We start from the raw sequence: 7651 nt of genomic DNA on the forward strand, positions 1-7651 counted from the left end.
AGCCTCGAACATTCTTCTCTCAGGCGACTGCTAACGCTAATTCTAATCGATATGGCTCATGGGGAGAAATTGCTAGACATAAGCGCGACACTAAATCCCCTTTTGATCGTGTTGTTTGTGTTCCAGGAGCCGTCTGCGTTCCAACTTGCGTACCATGGCTTTTGTCTTGTGTTAGAGATTTGCTCACTCCAACTTATTTTGCAAGAACCAAACAGGAGACAAGCAAGTTCTTTTAGACACCTGCAGGTGGAGAGTCCATTCGTCGCTGTCTGAACAGCGATTATCGAATGAAGTCTAAAAGTCTCCTCCCTGCAAGGGCATATTTATTAGGAGGAACAGAGTGGGGGTGGGAGTGGACAGGTTTGGTGAACCCCCGGCCTCTGATAAGATCAGAGCAGGGGGTGTTTTACACTATTGTGGGAAACAGAACAACTTTGATTGCTTCCCCTGCAGCTGGTCAATCAAGCAGAGGAAGCAACCACTTCATCTTACTCTGCATTGTGAGGGCCAGACGTGATTGATTTAATCATTACATTGTGAGGGCAAGACATGATTGATTTAATCATTACAGTCTACATTCCAACATAATCATAGGATCAAACTAACCTGAAAACACCTAACATCTCCCTCCTGATTTATCATATGATTATGCCACCCCAAACAACAACGATAAGCAAGAAAAAAACATATATACGTATAATGAAGAAAGTAGAATGGTAAAAATAAAAACAACAAACAATGATAGCAACACTTTCCAGTGAAGATGAGGCATTACCTCAACACCCCAGATCAAACTTATTGTGTAAGCGAAAAACCTGCTGGCCAGATGTTATTAGCAGGAAAATTCTTACACGGCCCCTGTGCCACAGGCGACCAGAATGCTATCAATAAAAACAAAAAGAAAAACACAGAAACAGTATATCTGAGGGAAGAGCGCAAGGACAACTTTGTCTCCGACGGACCATACTTTATGGTCATCTGGAACGTTCGCACCCCAGACAGGGTCATGAGGGTCAAAGGTTGCAACTGCTCTGCGTCGAGTCCAGAAGAGTTGTGTGCTCCTGTCAGCTGATGATGTCATATCCTGTAGGTGTGGTCTGTCACCCACACTGGTGCACACACTCCTGTCCAGTTGGCGGGCAGCATCGGATAAACCACCTTGGATGTAACATGTGTAATTCACTCCAGCTGGTCTCTCTGTGTAGGCCACTTGTGGTATTGTTCGTCCTTTAACAGTCACATTGAGATTTGCCCAGAAGTGTTCATCATAGGCACCGTCTGCAAGTCCAGAGTGGGATGGGTCGGCATCACTGATTGTGACTGCTCGGCGTTGATATCCAACTCCTCCCATGGATGCCATACGTTTCGCTTCAGTGACATTCATTGCTCTGGCCTCCAAGCGAACTTGCGTGGAGGAAGGGGGGAGTTTCGAACACGCATAGCACGCCTCCTGTGTGTGAGCTCTCACAGTGAACCTGAGGGTTGTCCACCTGTGAGGGGGAGAGATCAGGCGGCAGTAAATTTGCATTGGACACATCTTTCAGTTTGAGCGTCCTGATTAGATAATCTGCCCAGGACTGCTCTTCATCTGTTGCTTGCAACTCTCGTAGTCAATGTTAGTGCCCATTTAACTGGCAAACAGGAGTTTTTTTTGTTTTTGTTTTTTTTTTGTTTGTTTTGAAACAAGCTCTACAAAAAAAAATGTTTGTTTTGTTTTGAAAATATTTTGAATATGAATCAAATCCATATGTTGTATAAAGCTGACTGACCTGCCCCACTATCCCTCCTCTTGAGCCATGTGACGCGCACCATGGCTCAATATTGCAGCCCATTTGCATAGGTTCTTTGGTAGGGTAGGTCATTTATAGATGCCCTTCTCTAATCTTGCCCCTGTTTTGACAACTAGCTTAGCAAGTAAATGGATGGCCTCCCCGAATGGGGAGCGACTCAGCTAGCAAATGATTAGACATTTTCACTTTGTTGTAGTTTCTTTAGTTACTTTTCAATCGTTTTCTCATTGTTTATCACAAGAATCTTAGAAATTTGAATACAAATCAAAACGTATGTTTTATTTTACTCAATTGTATGATTTAGAGAATCCATATGTAGTAAAGTTTTGTAGTACTACATATGATTTCATCATCATTTAGTTTGACTTTCTTTCCAAAACACTTCTTAATTTCTCAGTTCACACATCTTCTACATGTGTTACTGGTTCTCCATTTTTTTTCTAGTTAATTATCAATCCAAAAGTTACGTGTTTCTTTCTAACATTCAACCTGCTCAAAATCACTCTTTCATCAAAGTCGCTCTACTAATTTTCTATAGTAGTCGCCAACAACTTCAACCATTCAACCTGTAATTTCTTTTCATTCAGGCTATCATTCATCAATGCTCATCATATGTATCTCACACAGTCTCCAAAAAGGAGTCTTCCTATCACATCGGTCCCAATTCATCCAAGCTCACCACACAACACTCATATATCACTTTCAACTCAGGTTTCCTGGTAGAACAATCCACCAATTCAAAAAAAAGACTTAACTAAACCAAACAACTGGCAAATTAATCTGAATTTTTTTCTTTGTTTTTAAATTTGAAGAACTCAATCTCTCAGATTTAGCTTGCATTTAGAATTTTGCATAATCTTATAACACAACCAATCAATTATTCCTATTAAATGTAGCATTGCAAAATCTTAAATTCACAATTTAGCTTCTTCCAATTCCTGAAAGCATGTTCTGTCATTTTTTTTTTTTCCGAATTTCTCATGTGGGCTCGACACTTTACATGCACGAGTGTGGATTAGTTTCTGCTTGCAAACAGATTTCTTTTTCCTCTCATTTTTATCTTTCAAAATCATTTCTGTTCTGCGGTGCAAATTGGATAGACCACAGTCTAGCAATTTTTTTTATACTAAAACTTTAGCCAATGTTCATCATTTTAACATATACGCACACACATGCACAGCTCTCGCATGCAAAAGGTAGGTCTCAGCCACAATGATTCGTCACAGGCTGGCCATTTCCTGTGGTCGATCATGAGCTGGTCCCTCCCATGCACACGAGGACAGCACATTCTAATTTTATTTATTTATCTTGTAGAAGCAAGTTGCATTTCTTTACCACTTGATTTGCATATTTTAACTTCAGTGTAACACAATTTGAGCTCTAGTCATTTGTAATTTGGGCATACAAACAGCATTGTCATACTTCTTGGATGGACAGGACTTCTAATAATCTAAAAAAAATTCTAATAATCTGACAATGACATGTTTTGCTGTCATATGGGCATCTATTCTTTCTTTCTCTGTATGAGCATAAGCGGTCAAAGAGGAGGAAGCTTGTCATGCTAAAAATTTGGCTTCTCCTCTGCTCTTTCCTCCACCCTTTGATTGATATTGTTTTGCAAAACGACACTCTCGTGTGAAGTGTCCTCGTCTCCCACAGTTCCAACAGTTATCAGAATCTCGTGGGGGTTTTAAATTATATGGCGGCCTGCGACCTTGTTGGCCTCTACCTCTCCCTCTGCCTAGCTGGGACCCTTGGAAGAAGACTGTTGTATCTTCATCTAGTTCATCATCATCATTATCTAGATGAAATACATCCGAACTTTTGCCTTTTTTGATCACCTTTTCAGCATGTCTGGCCCATTGCATAGTTGTTGTCACACTTGCAACATCCACTTCCACCAAATGTTTCCTCACCCAGTTGCCTATTTCAGGGCGGAAATTAGTGAGGAGCGCATTTTTAAGCTGTTGTTGATAAGCACTCTCAGCTGTATCATTGAATGGGATGCCACTATGCACCCTGAATTCTTTTTCAAATCTCAATTGAATGGCGGCCTCATCACTTTTCAACTTTCTATCTTTTGTCTTTTGGATTTGTTTTCTTCTTTCTTGTGAAGCTTTCAACCACATTTTAGCACAATCCAATTCACTCTCTTTTCTTTTCTTTTTCAGTCCTATCTTCCTAGCCACACTGTCCTCCAAAACTTCAACCACTATCTTCCACACTTCAACTTTCAACTTCCCTTCTACACCATACTTTTTCTTCCACTTTGGCATGTATTGCATACAATTAAGAAATCTACTCGCCATGTACTTCTCATCTCCGTCAAGAGGTAGAGATTTACCGTTTTTATTTCCCATCTTAATTCTAGTAGTTTTAGGTTTTACAATCTCTGTCTCAAAAATATTATTATTATTATTATTACTATTATTACTTATTTATTTCTTTGAGGATCCTCAATGCAGGTTTAAATTGACCTTTCAACAAATTACTAGCCTGTTTTTTTGCCATGGATCAACGCTAGAACTGCTTCTTAGTCAATTTATCCTACCAGTCACACACTCAATCACACTGACTCCAGCGCTTTTTTAGGCCTCATGGCTCGGACAAACCAAAGCCGTATCTCATAGCTCGGATAAACCAAAGCCGAATCTCATAGCTCGGACAAACCAAAGCCGAATCTCATAGCTCGGACAAACCAAAGCCGAATCTCATAGCTCGGACAAACCAAAGCCGTATCTCATAGCTCGGACAAACCAAAGCCGTATCTCATAGCTCGGACAAACCAAAGCTGAATCTCATAGCTCGGACAAACCAAAGCCGTATCTTTAGCGCTTTAACTTACTTGTCCCCTGGTTCGTTGCACCGCCGGATCCCGTCAATCCACCTCTGTCAGACGAAGGCAGACCTAAGATGCTGGCCCAGCGAAGAATTCTCTTCCCAGGACTTTCTTTTCCAGGTCCTCCTAATGGACGCTGGCTTGTCGACAATGCAGCACATACTCCTTCGCCGGTCAGATGGTGGGTATGAGGATCCCGGGTTTCGGCACCAAAATGTTAGAGATTTGCTCACTCCAACTTATTTTGCAAGAACCAAACAGGAGACAAGCAAGTTCTTTTAGACACCTGCAGGTGGAGAGTCCATTCGTCGCTGTCTGAACAGCGATTATCGAATGAAGTCTAAAAGTCTCCTCCCTGCAAGGGCATATTTATTAGGAGGAACAGAGTGGGGGTGGGAGTGGACAGGTTTGGTGAACCCCCGGCCTCTGATAAGATCAGAGCAGGGGGTGTTTTACACTATTGTGGGAAACAGAACAACTTTGATTGCTTCCCCTGCAGCTGGTCAATCAAGCAGAGGAAGCAACCACTTCATCTTACTCTGCATTGTGAGGGCCAGACGTGATTGATTTAATCATTACATTGTGAGGGCAAGACATGATTGATTTAATCATTACAGTCTACATTCCAACATAATCATAGGATCAAACTAATCTGAAAACCCTAACATCTTGGACTTACAATAAGTCATTAATGTTTACTGTGGCTCCTAATACATCTTCTTCTATTATTTTACCTATGAAGAGTTTGAAAGGTTTCGAAATGGTCACCCCGCTCTCTGGTTCCAGTGAAGAGGCTGTGTTCTTTGCTAAACGAGTGACTTTGAAAAATCAGGGCAAAAGCCTCCTTTTGTCTCTTACACTCACTGATGGTCAAATTCTTCCTCCAAATGCCACCTTGTTTAACACTTCTTGTTGGGGTTTTCAGCTGTGGGCTTGGTCCTCTGGAATCGATCCTCGCTTTCCTATTGCTATTTGCCTTAATGAAACAATGTCGATCGCTGACCGTCCCGTTACAAATGATTACACCCTGTCAGCAGGAGCAAAAATCACAAGTATGCTCCTCACTGATGTAGACAGCTATTTTGTAGCCTCCACAGGAATAAGCGGTCAAACCAACAACTGGCTTCTTCTGGCTGAGCAGGCCGCGAAGATGGCTAACACCAGTTGCATTGCATGCATGGGTCCAAGACCTCTTTTGAAAATAATACCTGCAAATATAGTTCCTAAGTGTGCTGTTGCTTTAATGTAAAACTCATCCATTTCACCCACTCATGATTGTTTTAAATGTGATAAGGTTTACCCTGTTGCCTCTATGACGAAGTATAAACCCCTTTTTTTCGTTCTATGTAGCTAAGGGTAATTTTACTTGCATTAGATTACCTGGTACCGGTGAGAAGCTCGGCGCTCTACCTACTCCATGGTGTGGGTCCATGACCAATGTCACTGCCCCTTTTTTGCCCATTGCTCGTAGTGATATTTGGTTTTGGTGTAATAGTAACAAACTTTATGATAGGTTGCCTTTCAACAGCTCCGGAATTTGCGATTTGGTAACCCTATTGCTACCTGTTCATTTGATGCCGATGTCCTCTTATGATCTAACATCTTTTGCTAAGTCCGTGGTTCCCGTATTCTGGCCGAGAACGAAACGAAACGCCGAATGGCGGGGCGCGGCTAATCCAATTTACATAGACGCCATTGGTGTTCCTAGAGGAGTACCGGATGAGTATAAGCTGGTGAATCAGATAGCAGCTGGTTTTGAATCCGCCCTGTGTTGGTGGTGTACTATTAACAAAAATGTTGACAGGATTAACTACGTCCATTACAACGTGCAGAGGCTTGGAAACTGGTCCGAGGCGGGTTTCAAGGCGGTCCACTCCCAACTGGCCGCTACTTCCCTCATGGCTTTCCAGAACCGAATGGCCCTTGACATGCTACTCTCAAAAGAGGGCGGTGTCTGCGCCATGTTCGGTGAGCAATGTTGCACGTTTATTCCGAATAATACTGCAGCCGGCGGAAGCCTGTCCCAGGTCCTTGAGGGCCTGCGGACCTTGAACGGGAAGATGAAGGAGCACAGTGAGGTGAACACAGAGGTTTGGACCGACTGGCTGAACGTGTTCGGAAAGTACCGCACCCTGGTTTCCTCTGCCCTGGTCTCCATAGCCGTTTTCTCTGCCATTTTGACCTTGTTTGGATGTTGTTGCATCCCTTGTCTCCGATCCCTAATTAACAGACTAATTACAACTGCTATCTCTCCACCAGCTGAGACTTTCCCATTGCTCCAAAGGGATGACCTTTTGATCGACGCGGGTTCCTTCTCTAGTGACGACCCGATCGGCGACTCTATTGTGGTAAACCTGTCCGGTTTGTTTCTTGACCCTAGCTTTGCCGATTATGACTCAGTTTCCTCCTGAGTGTAAGTTAGTTCTTGCGAAATGTGATCCCTTGGCTGAAAATCTTTTTGAAGTGGCCATATGGGTGATGGGTTGTTCTCCGGGAACTTATGATAAGACAGGGGGGAATTGTTAGATAAATTGTATATATATGTTATCATGCGTTCCCTAATGAGTACTTATTAATAAAGTTATTGCGCAGAATGCTTGCTGTTTCTTCTTGCAGACATCACCCAGTCCACAACAAGTCAAACGATGCTGTCTGGAGCTTCCTGACCTTCTCCAAGAAAGTTGTTGATGTCTGTACATGTCATTTTGTCTGTGCACTCTTTTCACATGACTACTTTGTTTCCCATTGTATTTTGTCCTTGCACACTTTTCGTTTCTCATGGGATCCTGTCTGCGACTTCTAGTTTCACATAGAATCTCGTTTCTTCTCTCATGAGACAAAGCCCACGCTTTCCCCCCCACCTATCAGGGGCTAGTCTCACATTGTAGGTAGGGCATTCCTAAATAAAAAGAGAGGAGTGTAAACAAGACCTTTAGTGTATTTTGGATTGCTGTAAGTCTGGATGCACTCCTCGCGAGAAAAGACTCAACATTCTGTCTCACTGGTTTTGTCTGCTGATCCT

General features: G+C 42.6%; 1 long non-coding RNA gene across 1 annotated transcript; it reads right to left on the bottom strand.

Annotated features, from left to right (window-relative positions):
• Positions 1-227: 227 nt before the first annotated feature.
• LOC125987074 (uncharacterized) lies at positions 228-4792 on the bottom strand. Its single transcript, XR_007487858.2, has 2 exons — positions 4636-4792; positions 228-1490 (listed from the first exon to the last, which is right to left on the bottom strand). It is a non-coding gene; the product is annotated as an uncharacterized lncRNA (long non-coding RNA).
• Positions 4793-7651: the final 2859 nt, after the last annotated feature.

This window comes from Syngnathus scovelli, chromosome 19 (genome assembly GCF_024217435.2).
Source record: "Syngnathus scovelli strain Florida chromosome 19, RoL_Ssco_1.2, whole genome shotgun sequence".
Classification (NCBI taxonomy): domain Eukaryota; kingdom Metazoa; phylum Chordata; class Actinopteri; order Syngnathiformes; family Syngnathidae; genus Syngnathus; species Syngnathus scovelli.